The sequence below is a fragment of the Natrix helvetica genome (genome assembly GCF_964273705.1).
Source record: "Natrix helvetica genome assembly, chromosome: 5".
Lineage (NCBI taxonomy): Eukaryota > Metazoa > Chordata > Lepidosauria > Squamata > Natricidae > Natrix > Natrix helvetica.
Genome location: NC_138551.1, coordinates 136,205,500 through 136,228,753, shown reverse-complemented (window position 1 = coordinate 136,228,753; position 23,254 = coordinate 136,205,500).

Genomic DNA, 23,254 nt, shown 5'->3' with positions numbered 1-23,254 from the left:
CGGGCCGAACTCTGTTGCCCAGAAAATGCCCCAGGTGCTTTGGTGGGCCTGCAGCCAGGCTGAGTTGCCAGAAGGAGGCGCCGTTCCCATTTCCCTGCCAGGATCCTGGGAGGCCCTGCGGGGGACGAGGCCGAGGCCTTTGCTGCAATGGCGGTATCTATGGACGGAGAACCAGGGGTGGGAAAGGGGAGACGGAGAGCCAAAGAACGACCGGACGAGATCGAAATATATTTCATTGCACAGATTTCAGCCTAAATACCATTATGATCAATGGTGTGTACAGGTAGTCCTTGACTTACGACCGCTATTGAACCCAAACTTTATGTAACTAACCGAGATGTTTATTCAGTGAGTTTTGCCCATTTATGACCGTTCTTCCTGCAGTTGTTAAGTGAATCACTGAGGTTGTTAAGTTAGTAATACGGTTGTTAAGTGGATAAGGGTTCCCCATCGGCTCTGCTTATCAGAAGGTGACGAAAGGGGATCACATGACCCCAGGACACGGCAACCGTCATAAATAGGAACCCGTTGCCAAGCATCCGAATTTTGATCATGTGTCCACAGGGATGCTGCAGCGGTCACAAGTGTGAAAAATGATCATAAGTCAGTTTTTTCAATCCCGTTGTAACTTTGAATGGTTGCTAAATGAACTCTTGTAAGTTGATAAATACCTGTAGTATTTTTTAAGGATGCGGAAAGAAAAACAGCTTAAGAAGAACAAACCTGTTCAACCCCTCTCCACCCAGTGAGGGCAACACACACACACACACACACACACACACACGGCACAGAAGAAATTGATCTTTCTATTTTTATGGTGACTATGATCATGATTGATCACTTCTTTTTTTATGTACAATGAGAGCTTATGCACCGAAGACAAATTCCTTGTCTGTCCAATCACACTTGGCCAATAAAGAATTCTCTTCTCTTCTCTTCTCTTTAATAACTCAGTCATTGGATCGATTGCAGTCACTGAATGAGAAGCACTTGAATCCACCTTTTTTCTCTCTGTCATGACCAGCTTTTTTTAGCTCCCTAGGAAAACCAATAATTCTTTAGAGATAATCCTCTACTCATGACTACAATTGAGCCCGAAATTTATGTTATTAAATGTTAAGTGAGTTTTGCCCCATTTTATGACTTTTCTCGCCACAGTTTATTTATTATTTATTGAATGTCCATTGCATGGTTGTTAAGTGAATCATTGCAATTAATAAGTTATTAACAAGGTGGTTAAGCAAATCTGGCTTCCCCATTGACTTCACTTAACAACTGTCTTGCTTAGCAACAGAAATTTGGGGCTCAGTTGTGGTCGTAAGTTCAGGACTACCTCTATGCTGCCTAGAGAATTCTGGGAGTTGATGTCTACCCATCTTAATGTGGTGAAGGTTGAGGAACACTAACTTAGTCCCAGAGGGGAATATTTTCCATCAGTGGGGGATGTTGGAACTCATTGTTGGAATCCCAAAGGTTCTCCCCCCCCCCCAAGAGGCAACTGGGCTTTCTGATTTTTCTTTGAAGATGTTTTGCTTTTCATCCAAGAAGCTTCTTCAGCTCTGCCTGGATGGTGGGGAATGGAAGGATTAGTATAAGTATCAATCCTTCCATTCCCCACCATCCAGGCAGAGTTGAAGAAGCTTCTTGGATGAGAAGTGAAGTGTCTTCAAAGAAAAACCAGAAAGTCCAGTTGCCTCTTGGTGGGAGGGGGGGAGTACCTTTGGGACAACCATGATCTGGATGCCTCCAAAGGCATTGTTGGAATGTATTTTTACATGCAACAACTACAGTAGTATTTAGCCAGTATAGTGTTTAGAAGTTTGGAACTATGGTATATACTCTATGCTCTTTTGTTCTGAGTTTCCTGTTTCCTGTTACAGTTATATAATTGAGCAGTAAAGCACATGGTGATTGTACTCTGTTTCTTCTGTGGTGCTTTATACACACAGAATTTCTACCCAGGAACCATCCTAACCTCACCCAGAGTGAGTTGCTTCTAAAACCCCACAAACAAGAGCTAGGGAAAGCTTTGTTTGTCTTGCCTGCCTGCCTGGGACTTACCCAGAAGGTATCGTGGCAGTGCCAAAACGTAACGGCTTCTTCTCCTTCCCATCCTTTCACAGCCATCTGCATCGGAGATCCCAGCTGCAACTAAAAGGATAGCGACAGAGAACAGATGTAACCTGAGGGCCACAGAGGATGGACTTTGTAATACTTGAAATGTGGCTATTGTAATACTGCTTTCTTGTATTTTAAATTTGCTTTTTCAATTGTATTGCTGATCATTTCACATAACCTCCAAGAAAAAGCCTCTCTTTCGGGAACCAGGACTGGCAGGGGAGCATTCAATACATTGTAGACAACAGTTTCGTTTTTAGTTGTTCTCAAGTCTCTGTGAAAGAAGAAAATAGTCCAGCCCAACCTGGGAAGCGCTGAGGATGTATTTTTCCCAACCCCATTTTGATGTTTTCCCTTTTCAAATGTTTTTTTTTTACTTTATTCAGAATACAATTCTCTTTTCTATGGCAATGCTGTCATTCTTATGATGTAACTGAACAGATGATTACCGTATTTTTCACACTATAAAGTGCTCCAGACTATAAGACACCCCTAACTTTTGGGGAGGAAAACAAGGAAAAAGAATCTGCTTCTGCCTCCCAGCAAACAGCCTGGTCAGCTTCAGCACAGCGTGATTTAGAACGAGCAGCTGATTGGCAGTTGGATCAGCCTCCTTCCAGGCGGCAGTGATTCGCTGCCTGTAACAGGCCAAAAATGGGACGCACAGGGGCTGAAAATGGGGCGTGCGGAGGCCAAAAACATGACACATGGAGGCCAAAAATGGGGTGCGTGGAGGTGGCAATAGGCTGTAGCAGTGATAGGCTGCAACGGCAGTGATGGGCAGCAATGATCCCCGCAGCCTGGAACAGTGGTATTTCGGGAGGCTGATCCAACCACCAATCAGCTGCTGGTGCTAAATCAGTCTGTGTTGAAGCTGACAAGGCTGTTTGCTGTTTGCTGCAAGGAGGAAAATTGCTGGGAGGCAGAGTCCAAAGGGTGGGGGCTGGCAGGTGGGCAGGGCTTCAGCAACATTAACTCCATAAAACGCACAGACATTTCCACCCATTTGGGGGGGTGCGTCTTATAGACCGAAGAATACGGTATTTCTTAACCAATCAACTTTTGCTTTGAAGTTTTTTGTGGTACAAACTATAACAGCAATTGAAATACATTTCTGGAGATTCCCCCTTTTCATAGGGAGAACACACTTTATCACAGTAATAAATTGCTCTTAAATCAGCGGTTCTCAAATAGTGGGGCGCGCCCCCCTGGGGGGCGCGAGGCTCCGTAAAGGGGGGCGCGAAGGCTCCCTTTCCATCTGGGTGCAACGGCGGCGAAGGCGTGGGCGAGGCATATTATATCCCGCCTGGAAGTGGCAGCACTTCGGACTGTGGATTTTCATTGGAGCCGCGGGCTGGAGCTGTGCAAGAAGCCTGCTCGGGCGGGGGTGGGAGGGAGGGAAGCATGGGACCGCCTGTCTTCGCCACCGCGTAGCTCGCCTCCCCGCCAGCAGCTCCACCGCCAGCATTCCATCTGGAAGCGGAAGTGCAACAGCCACTGTTGGGGAAGGGACAAAGAGGCGGCGGTCGCCCGATCTTGCCACCGCCACCCCTTCACCCCTGGTAACGGTGACTGTTGTGCTGCTGCTTCCAGCTGGGATGCTGGAGGAGCTGCTGGCAGGGAGGGAGGGAAGAAGGGGAGGAGGGAGTAAGGATAGACAAGCAGGAGGGCAAAAGGGAGGTGGAAGGAAGGAAAGAAAAGCAGACACGCCGGAGGGAAAGAGGAAAGAAGGCAAGCAGGCAGGAAGGAGGCAGAAGGAAGGAGGGAAGAATGGAACTGGAAGGGAGGCAGGGAAGGAGGGAGGGAGAAAGGAAGGATAGGAGGATAGGGAAAGAGGAAAGAAGGCAGCCAGGCAGAAGGGAGGGAGGTGCAAGGAAGGAAGAAAGCATAGATAAGCAGGAGGGAAAGAAGGCAGGCAGGCAGGAGGAAAGAGGAAGGAGGGAACTGGAAGGGAGGCAGGGAAGGAGGGAGGGAGAAAGGAAGGATAGGAGGATAGGGAAAGAGGAAAGAAGGCAGGCAGGCAGAAGGGAGGGAGGTGCAAGGAAGGAAGGAAGCATAGATAAGCAGGAGGGAAAGAAGGCAGGCAGGCAGGAGGAAAGAGGAAGGAGGGAACTGGAAGGGAGGCAGGGAAGGAGGGAGGGAGAAAGGAAGGATAGGAGGATAGGGAAAGAGGAAAGAAGGCAGGCAGGCAGAAGGGAGGGAGGTGCAAGGAAGGAAGGAAGCATAGATAAGCAGGAGGGAAAGAAGGCAGGCAGGCAGGAGGAAAGAGGAAGGAGGGAACTGGAAGGGAGGCAGGGAAGGAGGGAGGGAGAAAGGAAGGATAGGAGGATAGGGAAAGAGGAAAGAAGGCAGACAGGCAGAAGGGAGGGAGGTGCAAGGAAGGAAGAAAGCATAGATAAGCAGGAGGGAAAGAAGGCAGGCAGGCAGGGGGAAAGAGGAAGGAGGGAACTGGAAGGGAGGCAGGAAGGAAGGGAAGGAGGAAGGGAGGGTGGAAGGAAGGATAGACAAGTAAGAGGGAAAGAGGAAAGAAAGCATGTGACTACGGTGGGAGACGAGGAAAGACCGGTGTGCTATGTTATGCAGAGGTGTACTTATAACAATTTTATAGACAAATGATACTATTTACAGTCGCACGGGGGGGGGGGGGGCGAAATGTTTTCTTCTTCCTAGGGGGGGCATGACAGAAAATAATTGAGAAGCACTGTCTTAAATGAACTTCCGACTCGATTGTTTATTGGAAAAGATAAACTTGAGACAGAGTCTAAGGCCAGATTTGGCCATTGATAAGTTCTGAGCGATTGAAGGGAGGCCAGGCCTGGGTGACTTCAAACAGCTCTTTATTTACTGTGAGGCAACTGAACTCCCTGGCTGACACAGCTACCTTTGTAGGAAACTGCTCAGCCAAACAGCCAATCAGGAGAGAGTATTTTCCCGCTTCAACAGAGGACCAGACAGAGAACTTCAACTGAAAACTATATACAATACATAACACCCCTTCCCACCAAGATGGAGCATTATGGTGATAAAAACAACAACATATGTAGTCTTTTAGGTAGGCAGGGCAGTGATGTGTCTGTCCCAACCTACGAGGTTCCATCTCAAGACCAGTAGCTCCAGAGCTTTGACTAGGCGGAGTGGCTGCTTCAGGTATAGTTTGTGGCAGCAGCAAGGGTTCGGTCCCTGGTGCTTCCAACACAAGAGGAACTACCTGTCACTCACCACAGTCCCTTGATGGTACTGTTGTTTGCGGTGGCGGAGTCCCTTCTGGATGGCGACAGACGGAGGTTCTGGGGCAGCCATGCAGTTGGTCGATGTGGCGGCGCCACAACCTGCCATCTTTGAGGGCCACGCTGTAGGAACGCAGCCCAATAATGTCCACTAAACGGGCAGCAATCTAGGAAGGGCCCCAGGCATAGTTGTGGGCATAAACAAGGTCCCCAAGTGAAAATGACCGGAGCTGGTTGGTCAAGTCTGCAGGAGTTGTCCGAGGAATAGTCCACATGCAGCCGGTCCAAGTCGGTCTGCAGGCGGCAACCAATTAAGAGTTTGGCCGAACTCCTGTTGGTGGTAGAGCTGGGTGTGATGTGCTGGACTAGGAGGTACTCTGCTATCCGTGTTTGCAAATCCCCCCGGCCAGAGCTTCCTTTGTTGATCGGACCATCCGCTCAGCCTGCCCGTTGCTAGCAGGAGGGAATGGTGCAATCAGGGCATGATGAATGCCGTGACCCACCAGGAAGAGCTTGAACTGTCTTGATGTGAGCTGTGGCCCATTGTCCGAAACGAGGACATCTGGCAGCCCGTGAGTTGTAAATAGCCTTTTAAGGGCCCTGATCATGGCATCCAAGGTGGGCGATGTCATGAGTACCACCTCAAGCCACTTTGAGTAGGCATCCACAACCACCATAAAAGTCTGTCTGTGAAAAAGCCCTGCAAAGTCAATATGCACCCTTGACCAAGGTGTCTTGGGTGCTTCCCACTCGTGTGCTGGAGTGGAAGGGGGCTGGCCTTGACTCTTGGCAAGGCTGACAAGATGTGACCCAATCGGTGATGCCCTTGTCTAAGTTGGGCCACCAGGCAGAACTGCGGGCAAGTGCCTTCATCCGCATGATGCCTGGCTGGCCTAGAGGAAGAGCTGCCAAAACTGGCCCCCACAGCCTCTGGGGTACCACCACACGACTCCCCCAGAGTAGGCAGCCGCCTTGAGCGGAGAACTCACGTTGCTGGGTGTGGAAGGGAAGGGACTCTGTGCTGAATGGCCCCCTCGGCCACCCCCTCCACACCCAGTTGAGCACTTGGGCGATGACATGGTCCTTGGCGGAGTGTGCAGAGATCTCCGATGCCAAAATAGGACCAGATGGCAGGTCTTCAATTAATAAAACAGATGATGCTGGAACCGGATCCCCCACAACCATCATCACAAACTGAAAAATGTCCTCATAGTTACGGCCGTCGCAACGTTCTCACAGTCCCATGATCAACCTTTGGGCCTTTGGCAGCCAGCCTGTATTTGCCAGGGTTGCCGTCCTTCGGTCGTGTGGCCTCCATTGGCCACTTTCCCAGCCAGCTCCCAACAAACGGAGTCGATGGGAGAAGCTGGTTTCCCTTAAGGATCTCGGGGTTCCTTCCGCAACTGCAGTGGTTTCTTTACCATCTGGGGCACAAGAGGTCGAACAATTGGCTGTGACTCACTGAAGGACAGTCCTTTGAATGGAATGGTCTGGGGTCTCCTGCTTGAGAAGGGGGTTGGACTAGATGACCTCCAAGGTTCCTTCCAGCTCTATTCCGATTGAATCTTAAGGGCAGGAGCCTCGTTGTCAAAAGCTGCCCTGAGGACAACAGGTCGTCCTCCACTTACAGTGATTTCTTTAGTGACTGAAGTTACAACAACACTGAGAAAAATGACTCAGGACCAATTTTCACACCTACGACCGCTGCAACACCCCCTGGTCACGTAATCAAAACTCAGGCACTTGGGAACTGGCGTATATTTATGACAGTCGCCGTACCTTACGGTCATGGGATCACTATAAGATTTGCTTACCAACCGCTTGATTTACTTAACGACTGCACTCATTTGCTTAGCAACTGTGGCAAAAAGGTTGTAAAATGAGACAGAACTTACTTAGCAACAGAAATTGTGGTCATAAGTGGAGGACTACCTTTATTGCCTCATAGTCCATTGTAATTTATCTTCAGAAGCAGCCTGAGATGACTGAGGGGAACCCACCAGATCAGGCCTCCAAGGGTTGCACTGCTGGGCTTCCCACATTGGAGAGAGAGAGAGAGAGAGAGAGAGGGAGGTAGGTAGGGAGGGAGGGAGGGAGAGAGAGAGAGAGAGAGAGAGAGAGAGAGAGAGAGAGACCCTCTTTCTTTCCTCTGTGATGGAGTTTGAGACACAGCCGTTTGCCTGCTTGCAACTATTCACCTGGTGCAGCTACAAGGAGCCCAATCTCCTCAGGATGCAGTCTGACTCTCTTGTGGGGTTTCTCCACCCACATCTTCTGGACTCCAGTCTCAACCTGGCCCATGCACTGGGGAAAAGAACGGATGTTTCTGCTGTCCTTATCACCCAAAAAACAGGATGGAGACAGGATGGTGGATCTCAAGGAAAAGCCTCTTTTACAGGGCAGGAGCAGCTATGGAAAAGTGAGCTAAGTAGGTCTCCTTGGATGAGAACATCTAAGCAAGAGGACCTGGAGGCCCCCACCTTCTCTGGCTTGGTGGGATGGCCAATGGTTCTCATAGAGATTGTCAAATAACATGGTAGTTGGAGCTTGGCTCCCATAGAATCTATCTTACCACTTTTCCTATTCATTCTCTCACACATACACTTTTAGTGCTGTCCATAGGAATCATTTAAAAAAAAACATTTTTTAAAAGGTGTCAAATTCATTGGCAGTTGGTGAACAGCAAATTCCTCTGAATGGCTTTAGCAGAGTTCTCTTTAGCAAGATTTATTGAGGTGAAAAGGAAGGCAGTTACAAGAATTAAAATCCTTCAACAATTTCCCATTTGGAAACATGTAGATATGTTCTTTGATTCCTGCATACTATCTAAGTGGAAATAATTCAGGCATTCGTTCAAATAAATGGACATTATACCATTCTTAAATATCATGGTGTTTTTTCTCATGTTTTGACATTTGTTCTGGCTGTAAGATGCTCCTTTGTGTTCAGGTTTGGCCTCAGAAGGATAATGTAGCACTTGGGGATGAAGATGCAGACCAGCAGACCAGCACTGGAGGCCAGGATGGAGAAGACCTGAACAGCCACCATGTATTTCCCTTTGGTGCTCAGGTAGGTGGGCACAAACGTCACCCAGACACTGCAGAAGACCAGCATGCTGAAGGTGATCAGCTTGGCTTCGTTGAAGGCCCCAGGCAGATTCCTGGCCAGGAAAGCCACCGTGAAGCAGATGGCAGCCAGGAAGCCCATGTAGCTGAGGGTGACGTAGAACATGACAACAGCCCCTTCGTTGCATTGCAGGATGATCTCTCCAGGCTGGGAGTGGAGGTCAGAGTCAGGGAAGGGGGGAGAAGCTCCCAGCCAGATGGAGCAGATGATAATTTGGACTGCAGAAGAAGAAAGGATGATGGAGTTGGCCAAGCTCTTCCCCAACCATCTCTTCACTCGGTTTCCTGGTTTTGTGGCCAGGAAAGCCAGCACCACCGTGATGGTTTTGGCCAAGAGAGAAGAAATGGCAACTGAGAAGATGATGCTGAAAACCGTTTGTCGGAGAAGGCAGGTGCCTTTCCTTGGTTGACCAATGAAGAGAAGAGGAGACAAGAAGCAAAGCAGGAGGGAGACCAGGAGGATGTAGGAGAGGTCCCGGTTGTTGGCTTTGACAATGGGAGTTTCTCGGTATTTAGTGAAGATGATTAAAACAAGGCCTGCAATTTGGAACAAGACCAGGGCAAAAGAGACCAGGATGATGCCCAGATGTTCTTCATAAGACAGGAAGGTTATAACTTTGGGGATACATTGGATTCTGTCCTCATTTGGATATTTGTCATCCGGACACTTGGTGCATTTTCCTGCATCTGAGAAAAAAACCCATATTCCCTTACTATTCTCTCCTTTTATCTTTCAGGAAATACTTTATTTGGACAACAAGTGATACCAGGAGATATTGTCCAGGACACATTTATTAGTACCTCTAGTGAGAGATGGTAAGAAGTATAAGACTTTTTTTTAAAATCAATTTTTGTTTAATTGTCTATGAAAGTGAGAGAAGAATTGGGACTCGAAAAATTTCCTGTGTGATGTTCAGAACCAAACTTTATTATTTCATGTATGTAATGAATCAGTTCCACTTCCTTTCCTCCAGTCTCACCCACCTTCCTGAGTGGAGAAGGTCCCCTCCGGACAAGGAACGCAGTCGTAGCAGCAAACTGGCTCTCCTTCTTGAGCCCTCTTGACAAATCCAGGACGACAACTTTCCACACATTTGGACTGAGGCAGGGACTGAGCAGAAAAACAAGGAATGCCAAAGAAAAGATGTTAGGACTCTCCGTCCATGGAAAATGGAGGGAGAAATGGATGGAGACAAGTAGCCTCTGGTCTTCACTGAGGTAAATATGAAATCTCTGACTACTTCTAAACAGATGAAGGAGGTATAAGAACTGGCAGATTCTTCATTTAGTTCCTTCCTTTTCCTTTTGGAATTTAACATTGCAATAAGGTACTTTTCTATTTAATAGTCTAGAGGGATGGAATTGAAAAAAAGATTTAAGTATGATGATATATTCATATTAAATCTAAGAATAAAGTTTACTATAAAAATTTTAGGAAACTTTTATTCCATTAGATTTTTTAAAGATAGAATAAAACTGTGATGAAGAAAGAAACTTCTGACCAGTACAATCTTGAAAGGTTTCCATAAAATATGGCAAAGCCCCTCCACTTAGGTCCTGTCTGTTGAAGAACTTCCATTAGATGACACCAACTGGCATGGAAGGCCAACCACCCTGGAGACTATAGGCTTTGCCCACTTGAAATGGGACCTCAGGCTTTGTTTGGGAAACAGAGAAAAGACACCAAAATTTATCCCACCTTATTGAGCAACTTTAGCCCTGAAAGAGCATCTTGTCTGATAGAAAGTCTCTGTTTTTGAAAAAGCGCCAGAGTCTCTCTCCTGGGATCCTCTTTGGGGAGAACCAAGACGCCCGAAATGCCCAGATCTGCTTTTATCTCTCCATTTTGGTCCAAGTACAATTTCATCTCAGAAATATTCCAAAATTCATTCTTCTCCAGGAAGGGATGAAACTAGAATGGGAACATCCAGGAATATGAAAAACAGAAAACTTTGTTTCTTATCCCACATTGAATCTTTCTTCTATAATTGTCTCATCTCCAAATATGGTTAAATAGGATACAAATACTGCTATAATCTTCATAAGTGAATGAAAAAGTCAGAGAAAAATTTATCAAACTATAGAGAAAATATAATAGACACAGTTAGTCAATTATAGGGAACATTTTAGAGCAGAAAACAAATAAAATGAACAGAGAAAAAAAAGATTATTCATAAACTCTTTGAAAACAACAGATTGATTCCCAGAAATCATGGGTTGATCAAGAAGAAATCTGTCAGGCTAATCTTCTCCCTTGTAATCCTGATGGAAAAAACCTCCAGATCAGAGGTGGGTTCCTACCTGTTTGGACCAGTTTGGCTGAAACGGTAGTAACCTGGTGGCCTGGGTGGCTGGAACCAGCAGCAATCTAGGCTGGCCAGGCCCCTGAACTGGTTCTCTCGGCCATATAGTTTTTGGCTTCTGTGCATGCGCAGAGCAACCGGCAATAGCGGTAGACAGAACCCACCCCTGGCTCGATCCCACTTAGGAACCTCAGTTTACTCGTGAGCCCCATTGGCCTTTCTCCCTGCCTCTCCCGGCCAATGTTGCTCACGAGTAAACTGCAGCTAGGATCTCCCACGTGTTGCACGCCCGAAAACGGCATGGAGGCATGGGCGAAAGCTGGGAGGGGGGTGCAACACACGGGGTGGGACCTGGCCAGCCCTGCTGTTGCAGTAGCTGCCTGGGTGAGCCACTCCCCACCTCCCCAGACCAGTCCCTCAGCTCGTGCCAGACTGAGGCCGCAGCCGCCACCTGCTCCTTTGTCCACCCAGCCGGCGGGAGCCACAGCAGCGCCGGTCATGGCTGAGAGCTTTCTTTGCCAGCTGGCAGCTGAAAAGTTCTCCCTCTTAAAAGCCTCCAGTGATGGAGCTTTCTGATCCAAGCGCACTTTAACCAATCAACCAACCAACCAACCAACCAATCGGGGCTTAGTTTGGAAACAGAAGAAGAAAGAACCGGTGAGTGTCTGTGCCCAGGCGTGGGGGATGTTCGGGGGGAGGCTGGGGGGTGAGCCGGATGGTAGGAGGTCTCTGAGCAAGTGCTGGAAAAGAAGGCGGTGGATGACCTCGCTTTCCAGTCGCAGGTGAGTGGCTGCATCCAGCCGGGGGATCAGAGGGGGCAGCTGAGCACGCGCTGCGCAAGCAGACAGGAGGGAGACCTCGGAGGCTCATTGTCAACCCAGCTTTGCGACCAGTTGGCTCCGGTTGCATAACCATTGGTTGGCTTAATGGTCGGGCATGGGGAGTTGGGGGAAGCCGCTTGGCAGGAGCGGTTTGGCTCAGTTGTTCACCGGGCGGCAAAGCGGACCGACTCAAGAAGGATGAAGGGGATCTTCGGTGGAGCCGGTCGAGGGAGCAACCCCTGGCTTATTGAGTCTTATTGAATTGATAGGCCTTGCCTTGGAGTGAGGGGTGGGCCCAAATTGCACCCCACTGCAGGCGTCTCTCAGCCGTTGTGTGCAGGGAAAAACCTTGCACAGTAAAGAAAACCTTCTCGTGAGTGTGAGGTAATTAACAATTTCTCGAACTCTTGGGAAGTTTTTCTTTACTGTGCAAGGTTTTTCCCTGCACACAATGGCTGAGAGACGCTCACAATGAGGTGCAATTTGGGGGTGGCGGGTGTGGCAGGGGATGGGCTGGGCCAGGCCACGAGATGCACATCTTACTGGAGACTGGCAGCTCCGGATCTTGTGGCTTTTGGGGGGTTTTCTTTTAAAAAATGCCTCTGCAGAGGAGCTGAAAACCTCCGATGTTGCTTTGGGAGAGGGAAGACGGACAGCATCCCCCCTCCCCGGGTGCCTGCAGGCTTGGAGTAACTCTGGGCCCTTCCACACTAAAGAAAATCTTCTGGCGAGTGAGAAGTTGTTCATTGCCTTTGCTGTGCAAGGGCTGGGAGTTGCTGCAGGCTCCAAGGGTGCAGGCACCCAGGGAGGGGGGAATGCTGCCCATCTGCCTGCCCCCTCCAGAAGCAACCTGGTGTTTTTTGGGAGGGGGATCCCCAGAGCACCCTGGAAAAGGACATCGGTGACCGGCCCACCGCTAAAAGCAAACAATGAGGTGAGGTGCATAGCTGGTTGGAAGAGGGAGGGAGGGAGGGAGGGAGGGAGGGAGGGAGGGAGGGAGGGAGAGAGAGAGAGAGAGAGAGAGAGAGAGAGAGAGAGAGAGAGAGTGAGTATGTAATGGCCGGTTTCATCCAAATGAGTTTTTGTTTCAGGTGGATCTCTTAGCTTTGAAAGGAGTAAAGGAAGGGATACAAAGAGAAAGAAAGAAAGAAAGAGGGTGAAAGGGAGAGAAAGAAAAAGAAGGGAGAAACAAGAAAGAAAAGAAAAAAGAAATAAAAGGTAAAGAAAGAATGAAAGAAAGAGGGAGGGAGGGAGGGCGGGAGGTAGGGAAAAGAAAGTGAATAAGATATAAATGGGTGGATGGATGTATATACACATACATGGAGGGAGGGAGGGAGGGAAAAAAGAAGAGAGGAAGGAAAGCTCCAGAACACTCTTTGAAACAGCACAGCAATCTAGGATTGGAAGGGATCTCGGGGGTCATCTAGTCCAACCCCCTGCTCCAGCTGGAGACCTTACATCCTCTGTATCATTTTGGTGCCTCTAACAGAGAGGAAAATTGCCAGAAAAGGGAAGGAGTTTACTAGGACAAGGCTGCCATGCAGAGGAAGGCAGACACAGTCCTTGACTTATGACAATTGAGCCCAACATTTTGGTTGCTAAGCAAGAGCGTTGTTAAGTGAGCTTTGCGCCATTTTACCCAATCCATGACATCTCCTGGCTTTAACAGTCATGTGCAGGTTGGGAAGAACATCTGAAGGCCTGTGTAATGTTCTAATGTGCAGAAGTGATAGTTAAATGTGTGCCAGAAAGTGGACTCTGTGTGTGTTTAAACGCAGTAAGTGAGGTTGAATGTGTACAGTTTTAGAAGAGCTCTGTGTGTGTGTATGTGTGTGTGTGTGTGTGTGTACATACACATACAGTGAATAAAGTAGATAATATATATTTTTATGTGCCTATACACACACTATACCTTGTAATATGTATGTACACATATGGCATATATACAGAGGATTAAATTGTGTATTTTGGATGTTCATTAGTAGTAAATAAATAGACAGGAAAATTGTATCTTGTTGACGCAAGGAGAGGCCAGGCAAGGTACCCCTTGATGTGAGTGATGTCAAGTTGGCTACACCCACCCAATCACGAGACCACCAAGCCACGCCCACCCAGTTACATGACCACCAAGCCACACCCACCCAATCACATGACCACCAAGCCACACCCACAGAACCAGTAGTAAAAAGATTTGAATCCCACCACTGGATACAACCCTCTTCCAATAACTGACTCTGTTACACACGAGTGTAAGATCCGCTCACTATTACTCCAGAATGTCAGACATGGAAAAAGTGAATTCAGATACAAGAGAGGAGATTTTAACTGAATGAGAGAAAAAATATGATAAAAGGATGAGCTGTTTTAGAGCTGAGCCAGTAAAGCAGAGAAGTTCAGTCTCCTCTTCATGGATCGTCTGAGAACAAAGACTGAACAGCCATCAGTCAGAGAAGCTTGAACTGGGATTCCTGCAGAGAGGAGGGGTTGGGCTAGATGGTCTCAGGGTCTCCTTCTAATTTATAAACGTTGTCATGCCACAAATGTACTGTATTTTTCAGAGTATAAGATGCACCAGAGTATAAGACACACCAAGGTTTTGAAGAGGCATTTTTTTAAAGTAGGTGGGTAGGTAGAGGGAGAGAAAGAGGGAGAAATGCAGTAGGTAGGTAGGGAGAGAGAGAGGTAGGGAGGTAGGGAGGTAGATAAAGGGATAAAGAGAGAGAGAAATGGAGAGAGATATAGAGATAGAGAAATACAGTAGGTTGGTAGGTAGGTAGAGGGAGAGAAAGAGAGAAATACAGTAGGTAGGTGGGGGGGAGAGAGTAGTTAGGGAGGTAAGGAAGTAGATAAAGGGATAGAGAGAGAGAGAAATAGAGAAAGATATAGAGATAGAGAAATACAGTAGGTAGGTAGGGATAGAGAGAAATAAAAAGAGATAAAGAAATACAGTAGGGAGGGAGGGAGGGAGGGAAAGAGAGTTGGTAGATAGGTAGATGTTTCCAAGTGTGCTGGAGAAGGAAGTCGCTGACAATCTGCAGCACCTAAGACTTTGTTTCTGCTGGCACAGCACTTGATCACTGTAATTCTCATCAACCAGTTAAAGAGCTTTCCAAGAGGGGGGGGGAGTTTTTACACTCTGCAAAGCTCCCCAAAACAGCCCGTTTTTGTGAAAATGCCCCCCCTTTAAAAAGTCATGAATAGCCTTGGGGGGGCTTACAGAGTGCTCCCTGGGGAGGCAAAAATAAGCAAAAATGGCCATTTTTCGGAAAAAGAAGCTGTTTTTTGTCAAAAGAAATTGCATGCATAGCCTTATGGAGGCTTATAGAGTGCTGCTGGGGGCTGGGGGGGGTCAAAATGCCCCATTGTTTGCTGATTACTGCCCTCCCCAGCCCCCAGGAGCTCTCTGAAAGCCTCCATAAGGGTATGCACGGCCATTTTGGTGAAGGGGGCGGGGCTTCGGGAGGCAAAAAAATTCTGTATTCGATGTATAAGACGCACCCAGATTTTCAGCCTCTTTTTTGAGGGAATAAGGTGCGTCTTATATTCTGAAATCTACGGTAACTGTTGTGCTGTTGTTGCTCTAGCCCCACCTAGTGGCCGGGGACAGATAAGCCTTACTATAAGGTCTGAAGCCAGACTCCCTTTTCTGTCAGCCTTTGGAGAAGACGGAAGCAGCCGTTGTGACCGAGACCCCTGGTCATCCGGAGACGGCCTCCCTCCCTCACACGGAACATCCCTGGGGAGGTTCCAGCTGCTTCTTTGCTGGCTGTTAGTTAATGCTGACTATCTCCGTCTTTCTATTTGATTTCCACTCTTTGCATCTCCTCAGTTTCACCTGCCCTCTTCTCCCAATAAAGCATCCAGATCCACGCCAGGCTCCCTTTCATTGGAGGAGAATAGGGGGGCTTAGCTGCCTCTCCAGCTGCACACAGACCCACCTGCAATGGGGACGGAAGAAAGGTGGAATTCCACCAGGCTAATCACAAACCCACAAATACGGGAATTTATTTTAAAAAGAATACAGCATTTTCCAATTATCAGTGCTAAATATAAAAATGCCATGGTATCTACTCTTTGGAACCATTAATTCCCTGAATTATTAAATTGGCCAGATCTGTTGAGATGGTTCCCCTCCTTCTCCTCTGGATTCCTCCTCCAAAGGATCTAAGATTAATGGATCCATATCGGGACCCCCATACCTGCCATGGCTGCAGCCTTGGAGACCCCAAGATCTTTTCATCCTCCTTCCTCCCCCTCCTCGATCTGGAGGAATATGCAGCATTCAGGGCCTGGGCCAGAGTCTTCATGAGACTGTAATACTGGTAGTCATTTTGGATCCCTATTCTGTCCCTTTTCCTCTGGGTCTCCAGTGGGGCTTTCTGGGTGCATCTTCTGCGGCCTTTGACAGAAAAGACATTCTTTGAAAGAGAACAATGAAAATAATGATCTTGAAACTTTACTTCCACAAAGAAATGGGGTTTAAAGGCAGAATCTTTTGGCCTTCCTTTTCCCAGATAACCAAAGTTCCAAATACTATGGATGTATTTGAGAAGTCTGCGCTTGTTCATTTCATACCCTGCAAAACTTGTGATGATCCAGACTTTCCCCTCAATGGGTCCTGGGAGACGCATAAATGTTAAATGGAAAGGAAGAATTCTGTCCCAAATGAAATCAAATTCCATGAAGTGAACAAAGATGTTGACTTGTCTCCACTTAGAGAGGGAATCCCTGAGGTATGCAGTATATCCAGTTGTTGAGAACAGTTGTGATATAACCACACAAATTCCATTCCTGACAAGTACAGGAGTAAAAGTCCTCATGAATTTCTCTCCCTTTTCTGTGTCTGAAGCAAAGAGGCCAATCAGGGTCCATCTGAAGTGGAGGAGCAGCTGGACAATTGCTGGGTAGTAGAATCCTTCTTTAGGGAGAATGTGGTGGAAAAAGGGGAATCGACTTTTATCACTCAGTGCCTCTGAAGCTTCTGCATGATTGATCTGGAAAAGGAATTGAAAGGATTAGAGCCGTGATGGGGAAACTGTGGCATGCAGAGCGTCCTCTCCTGGCACTCCAGTCGCCCCATCCCAGCTCCACTAGCATCCACATGCAGGCTCACCTCCTTCCTGCCAGGTGGTTTTCGGGCCTTTGTGGAGGGCCAGGGTGGGGGACGCATGAGTATGCAGTGTGGGGCGGGCTCACATTGCACAGGAAACTCCAGTGGGGTGGAAGTGAGTGTGAATGGCCTCCCCCCCCCCCCCCCAGTGCTTCCTGGCTCAGTTGGAGGCTTCCTTCAGCCTTCAAACAGTTGCAGGGTTTGGGGTTTTTTTTTTTTTTTTGCTTCCAGGTTGGTGCAGGAGGCTTTCCAGGGCCAAAATGGGGCGTGGAAAGCGCAGGGTTCCCCCCCCCCCGTTATTCCCGAATTGTGAGCTCTTAGGAAAGTATCCCCTCCTTGTGGGTTGCTAACAGTGGTGGGTTTTAAAATTGCCAAGGGCCAGGGCGAGGGATACATGAGTATGCAGTGTGTGTGTGCGTGTGTGCTCACATTGTGCAGGAAACTCCGCTGGTCTGGAAGTGAATGGTCGGGGCCTCCAGTGCTTCCTGGATCAGTTGGAGGCTTCCTTCAGCCTTCAAACAGTTGCAGGGGTTTTATTTTTTATTTTGTGCTTCCAGGTTGGTGCAGGAGGCTTTCCAGGGCCAAAATGGGGTGCAGAAACTACAGGGTTTTTTTTTTTTCCATTTTGGCCCTGGAAAGCCTCCTGCACCAACCTGGAAGCAAAAAACCCCCAAACAAGCCCTGCAACTGTTTGAAGGCTGAAGGAAGCCTCCAACTGACCCAGGAAGCACTGGAGAGCCAGGCCATTCACACTCACTTCCAGCCCACCAGAGTTTTCTGTCCCAGGGCAGAAATGAAAACCTGTCCTGTGGAGCCCACTGCCACTTGGGCGGAGGAGGACGAGGACACGAAGAAGAAGAGGAGGAGGAGGAGAATGGCGAGGCTTTGCAGGAGCCAGCAGGGAGCAGGTCAGGTGGGGCTGGCTGGCTGGCTGGCTGGCTGGCTGGCTGGGGGGGGGGGGGCAATCATAGTGCTTAGGTGGCAGCAGCCTTCATGCCCCAACTGTGCTGGGGAGGAAATAAGAGGCCCTGCTTGAATGGGGATGAAAGTACACAAACACACACTGCCTCCCTGCTCAGGTGTCGGCCACACCAGTTTGGGTGCCCTGGCTGAAGCACGCTTTCTCTGACACACACACACACACACACACACAAACACACACACTGAGATTACTCTCTTACCCTCCCTGTGTCTGTCTGGCCCCATTTGCATGCTCAGCTGTCGCCCACACCATTGGCAGCAGTTTGGGTGCCTTGGCTGAAGTATGCTTTCTCTGCCAAACACACTTGGATTGCCTGTCTCTGTCTGGCCCCATTTGCTGCTCCTTGAGACAAAGAAGCCTCATTAAGTATCTAAGTGGAAAGTAGTTGGGGGGAGGGGAGGAGCAGGAGACCTGCAGGTAACCACTTTCCCCACCCACCCACCCCCGAGAATGAAAGTTTCTGGATCCCTGACTCTGCAAAAGAAGATGGGTGCCTGAATCTGCACAATATTATAGCACCCAGGAGCGTCCATTCTCGGCACAAAAAGCATTTCCCAGCCAACTCTCCTCTCCCTTCTTCAGAGGCAAAGAAGCCGAGAAACGAGAGAGGAGACAGAGGTTTGGAAAGTAAGTGAGTCCTTGTTGCAGGAAGGGAGGGAGAAGCAGGAGGTATCTTAGTGGGTTGGGGAGGCCTTGAGGGTCTCTTCTATCACTAGGACCCCCATGGCCTTCCCCACCCTGGGATACAATGCAATAGCAGAGTTGGAAGGGACCTTGGAGGTCTTCTAGTCCAACCACCTGCCCAGGCAGGAAACCCTATACTGTTTCAGACAGATGGCTATCCAACATCTTCTTAAAGACTTCCAGTGTTGAGGCATTCACAACTTCTGGAGGCAAGCTGTTCCGCTGATTAATTGTTCTAACTGTCAGGAAGTTTCTCCTCAGTTCTAAGTTGCTTCTCTCCTTGATTAGTTTCCACCCATTGCTTCTTGTTCTACCCTCAGGTGCCTTGGAGAATAGTTTGACTCCCTCTTCTTTGTGGCAACCCCTGAGATATTGGAACACTGCTATCATGTCTCCCCTAGTCCTTCTTTCTATTAAACTAGACATACCCAGTTCCTGCAACTGTTCTTCATATGTTTTAGTCTCCAGTCCCCTAATCATCTTTTTTGCTCTTCTCTGCACTCTTTCTAGAGTCTCCACATCTTTTCTACATCGTGGCGACTAAAACTGAATGCAGTATTCCAAATGTGGCCTTACCAAGGCATTACAAAGTGGTATTAACAATTCATGTGATCTTGATTCTATCCCTCTGTTGATGCAGCCTAGAACTGTGTTGGCTTTTTTGGCAGCTGCTGCACACTGCTGGCTCATATTTAAATGGTTGTCCACTAGGACTCCAAGATCCCTTTCACAGTTACTACCGTTGAGCAAGGTACCACCTATACTGTACCTGTGCATTTCATTTTTGTTGCCTAAATGTAGAACCTTACACTTTTCACCATTGAATTTCATTTTATTAGATAGTGCCCAATGTTCAAGTTTGTCAAGATCCTTCTGTATCTTTAGCCTATCTTCTGGAGTGTTGGCTATTCCTGCCACCTTGGTGTCATCTGCAAATTTGATGAGTTCCCCATTTATTCTCTCATCCAAATCATTGATGAAGATGTTGAAGAGTACTGGGCCCAAAACAGAGCCTTGGGGTACTCCACTGCATACCTCCCTCCATGTAGATGCAGTTCCATTGAGGACTACACATTGAGTGTGGTTGGTCAGCCAGTTACGAATCCATCTGGTGGTGGTCATGGGCACATTGGTATCCTTGAATTCTGAGCTCTTAGGAAAGTATCCCCTCCTTGTGGGTTGCAAACAGCTGTTTCCAGTGGGGGGGAAAGGACAAAGAAATTGGGGAAATAGTTTCCTTTGCTATATTTCCAGTCTGAATTAGACCATGGCAGGGTCCCTACAGAAGAGATCTTTCAAGGATCATTATGTATTCATAGTAAAGCAACTAACTTTGCTCTGCTCTTAAATGCTAAAGCTGTTGCACATAAAAAACAGAGGAGCTCTGATCAACTACCAGAGCCATCATTTTGACAGTTTTGCTGTCCTGTAGTCTGTCCCCATGAAATGCAAGCATGGAATAAACTGAGCATGGTTTGTTCTCAGTCTTTTAAGTGGCCACAAACTACTAGCAAAAGTGGCATTTGATCACAAGGCAAGGAATGTTTCCCCTTTTGCATTGGAGCATCCAAGAAGGGACAGGAAAGACCAAGAAAAAGACGGAAAGAGGAGAAGAGAGCAAGGAAGCAAAAAGAAGGAAAGAGGGGAAGAAAGAATGAAGAGGGAAGGAAAAAGAAGGGAAGGAAGGAGATTATAAGGAGAGAGAGTGAGGGTGTGAGGTAAATTCTGCCTTAGCACTTGATCACCAGCAGCCCTGCTGCCTTTTACCATCCCCTTGTCCTCTCCTTCTGACCTCTCCTGGTGGTCTCCCATCCTATCATTGAGGATGCTTTGGTTACAAATCTAGGTCTCGTAAAGAGAGGGAGTGGGCCTCTTTCTGACCCACATACTTTGACCTCCTGCACACACCATGGGCATCCAAGGAGAGTGAACACAGCAGCAGTGGAAGCTGGCCATGCCCACCATGGCCTCCGAAGTCAATCACAATGGGGCCCTCATTGAAATTGAGTTTGACACCTTTGGACTAACAGATGACCTGAGTGCTGCATGTGTTGCTCTCAAACTTACAACGTATGAGTCAAGGTTAGAAAAATTATCAGCTTGCATTCAACAGCAAAAGTCACATTAATCAAAAGCATGCCAAAGGCAAATGTTTACCGTTCAATTAAAAGGTGTTTGTATCATTGAAAGCACTGTTATTGTGGGGGGTTTTTCAGAGAAAAGACGTTAATCATGTATGAGTTGTTTTTCTAAACTAAAACCTCATTATTCAGGTTAAATTGCCGTGTTGGCACTCCAAGAAAAATAAGTGGGTTTTGGGTTGCAGTTTGGGCATTCGGTCTCTAAAAGGTTTGCCATCACTGCATTAGAGCATACACAGAGTGTAACCTAATTCAGCTTTTGTTAAATTGCTGTTGAGAGAAGCTCCATTGTAACCTAACGTGCCAACTACATAGATAAAACTTCTAGGCGAATTGCCAAGCTTAGCCTAGCAAAGTAACGTCTTGTGAAAAGTAAAATGTGGAATCTGCCAAGTAGCCTTGCTTCTACCTTAAAATGTGTGTTCAGCATTCCCTAACAAAGCTAAGAGTTATACTCCCAAAAATGGATTTCTTTTCCCTTCTACAGTCTATGGTTTTCAGAGCGCTGACAAAAATCATGAAATTTGCGTGATATCAAATTATGTTTCTATAGCAATGATGTTCTGTGCAAGCTATAAGATGTTTGGAAAAGTTTTTGGCACATGCCTGTTTTTCTCTCTCTGCCTGCTCTGTTAAGGTGGGAGACAAAAAGGTCATCCAGTCTTTTGCTTTCTGCAGAAATAAAAGCTGATAATCCATAGCTTCGTCTTCAGAGTTTCACTGGACTTATCAGATTCTGAGCTGCATTCAAAAACCTTGCACAATGAAGAATGCTGTGTTATATTTGGGATCAAATCAAGTCCAAACTATTATATTTTAATAAATCCAATCTTGTTCTCATGAAGGCATTAGAATAATTTGTTAATTGGACACTGTTTAAAATATTAAAGACAGAATATTAGCATGATTGTATTATAAAAAATGGAAAATAATAAATAAATTAAAAAACTATAAACAATGTAAATCAAATTACTGTATCTCACCACTAAAATTTATTGCAATTAGATTAACATGTGCAAATGCCAACTGAAGTGTTCTATTCCAATAAAGGGCCTACTATAATTTGAAGGATTGCTGCATATTTTAATGCCTCTAAGGCCCAGATTCTTGGTGGAGGAATCTTTTTAGCTTCTCCAGTTGTACAAGAAACAGGGAGACTTCAGTTCCTCATACAATTTGTCAGTATCCAAAATTGTTCTCTAATTGAAATTTTGTCTGTTCCAACAGCCACAATTTTCAGAGTCTGACAGTTTCCATAGATTAAATGCCAATATCCATATTTTCTGATTTTAGACAAAGTAGAAATTGTGTAAATTCCCAAATCAGCTCTGAGGGGCAGCTGTTGGAGTCCTTTTATCCACCCCAAGATACTCCTCAGAGGCTGTGATTGGGTTGGTTCTGCTGGTGGTTTCTCTCTGAAGCACCAAACATCAGATTGATGTAAGAACATGGGGGAAACCTTGGCCTCATATACTTCAATAATTGGGGCTGAGGAAGCTGTGAGCTATGAGGTTTTCATTTAAGCACCACTTTCACCCATGTCTTTGATCTAACTGAACTCCTTTGATGATGAGGGAGCCAAGATTCAGTCTCAGAGAAAACAACCCCAGGTAAAGAAAGGTCTTACTTGCTCTATTGGCTGACCATCTATGGCTAGGATGTCATTTCCCAAAGACCATAACTTTTGAACTTGATTTATTAATTATCAGATAATTATTATGACAAAAGAACCCAAGTCTTCCTCACAGGGTATATAATCCAATGTGTAAGTATGATAATATCACAGTGTAAATCAGCATGTTCCAATAGATATTTAGCATGCTAAACATATGTACCCATAACAGAACTTATAACAAAATAAAAGGGTTGGAAATGATATTTGAGGTCTTCTAGTCCAACCCCCTGCTCAAGAAGGAGACCCTATACCAGGGGTCCTCAAACTACGTCCCACGGGCCGGATACAGGCCACTGAAGACATTAATCCAGCCCACGTGGGACCATGAGGCTGCCCCACCCAAATCACCCCGCCCACTTGCCAGTCCCCACCCACTGGCTGAGTGCAGGCCTTACCTTCGCAAGCCCCACGGACGGAAACTGCAAAGTAACACCAAAGCTTTTGGCCGGCAGAGTGCTTCTGGGGGCTGGGGAGGCCAAAAACGGGATGCATGGAGGCTCCAGGAGGGGAAATGGTGCCCACTGCTTCAGATTCTTAGCTTGGGCTAAGTGGAACGCAAAGCCATGTCGAGTGGCACACGTGGCCTTGCCCGTTGCTCTTCCGGATTTCTTATGTGCATGTGTGCATGCCGATCAGCTGGCCTTTACATGCGTGGCAGTGCCAGGAACTGGAAGAGGAGCTGCCTGGTGCACATGTATGGACCGGCATGCACACTGGTCAACTCCTCTTCCAGATTGCATCCCTGACAAGAGCACTTGGTGCCAAAAGGGTTTGCCATCAATGCCCTATTCCAAGGGTGGTTTTACCAAGGCATTATAAAATGGTACCAATACTTCTCGTGATTTGGATTCTATCCTTCTGTTGATGCAGCCTAGGATTGCAGTGGCTTTTTTTGGCTGCTGCCACACATTGTTGGCTCACATTTGAGAGATTGTCCTCTAAGATTACAAGATCCCTTTCACAGTTACTGCTATTGAGCCAGGTTTCACCTAATCTGTACCTGTACATTTGGTTTTTCTAGCCTCAGTGTAAGACTCAGGGGTTGCCACAAAGAAGAGGGAGTCAAAC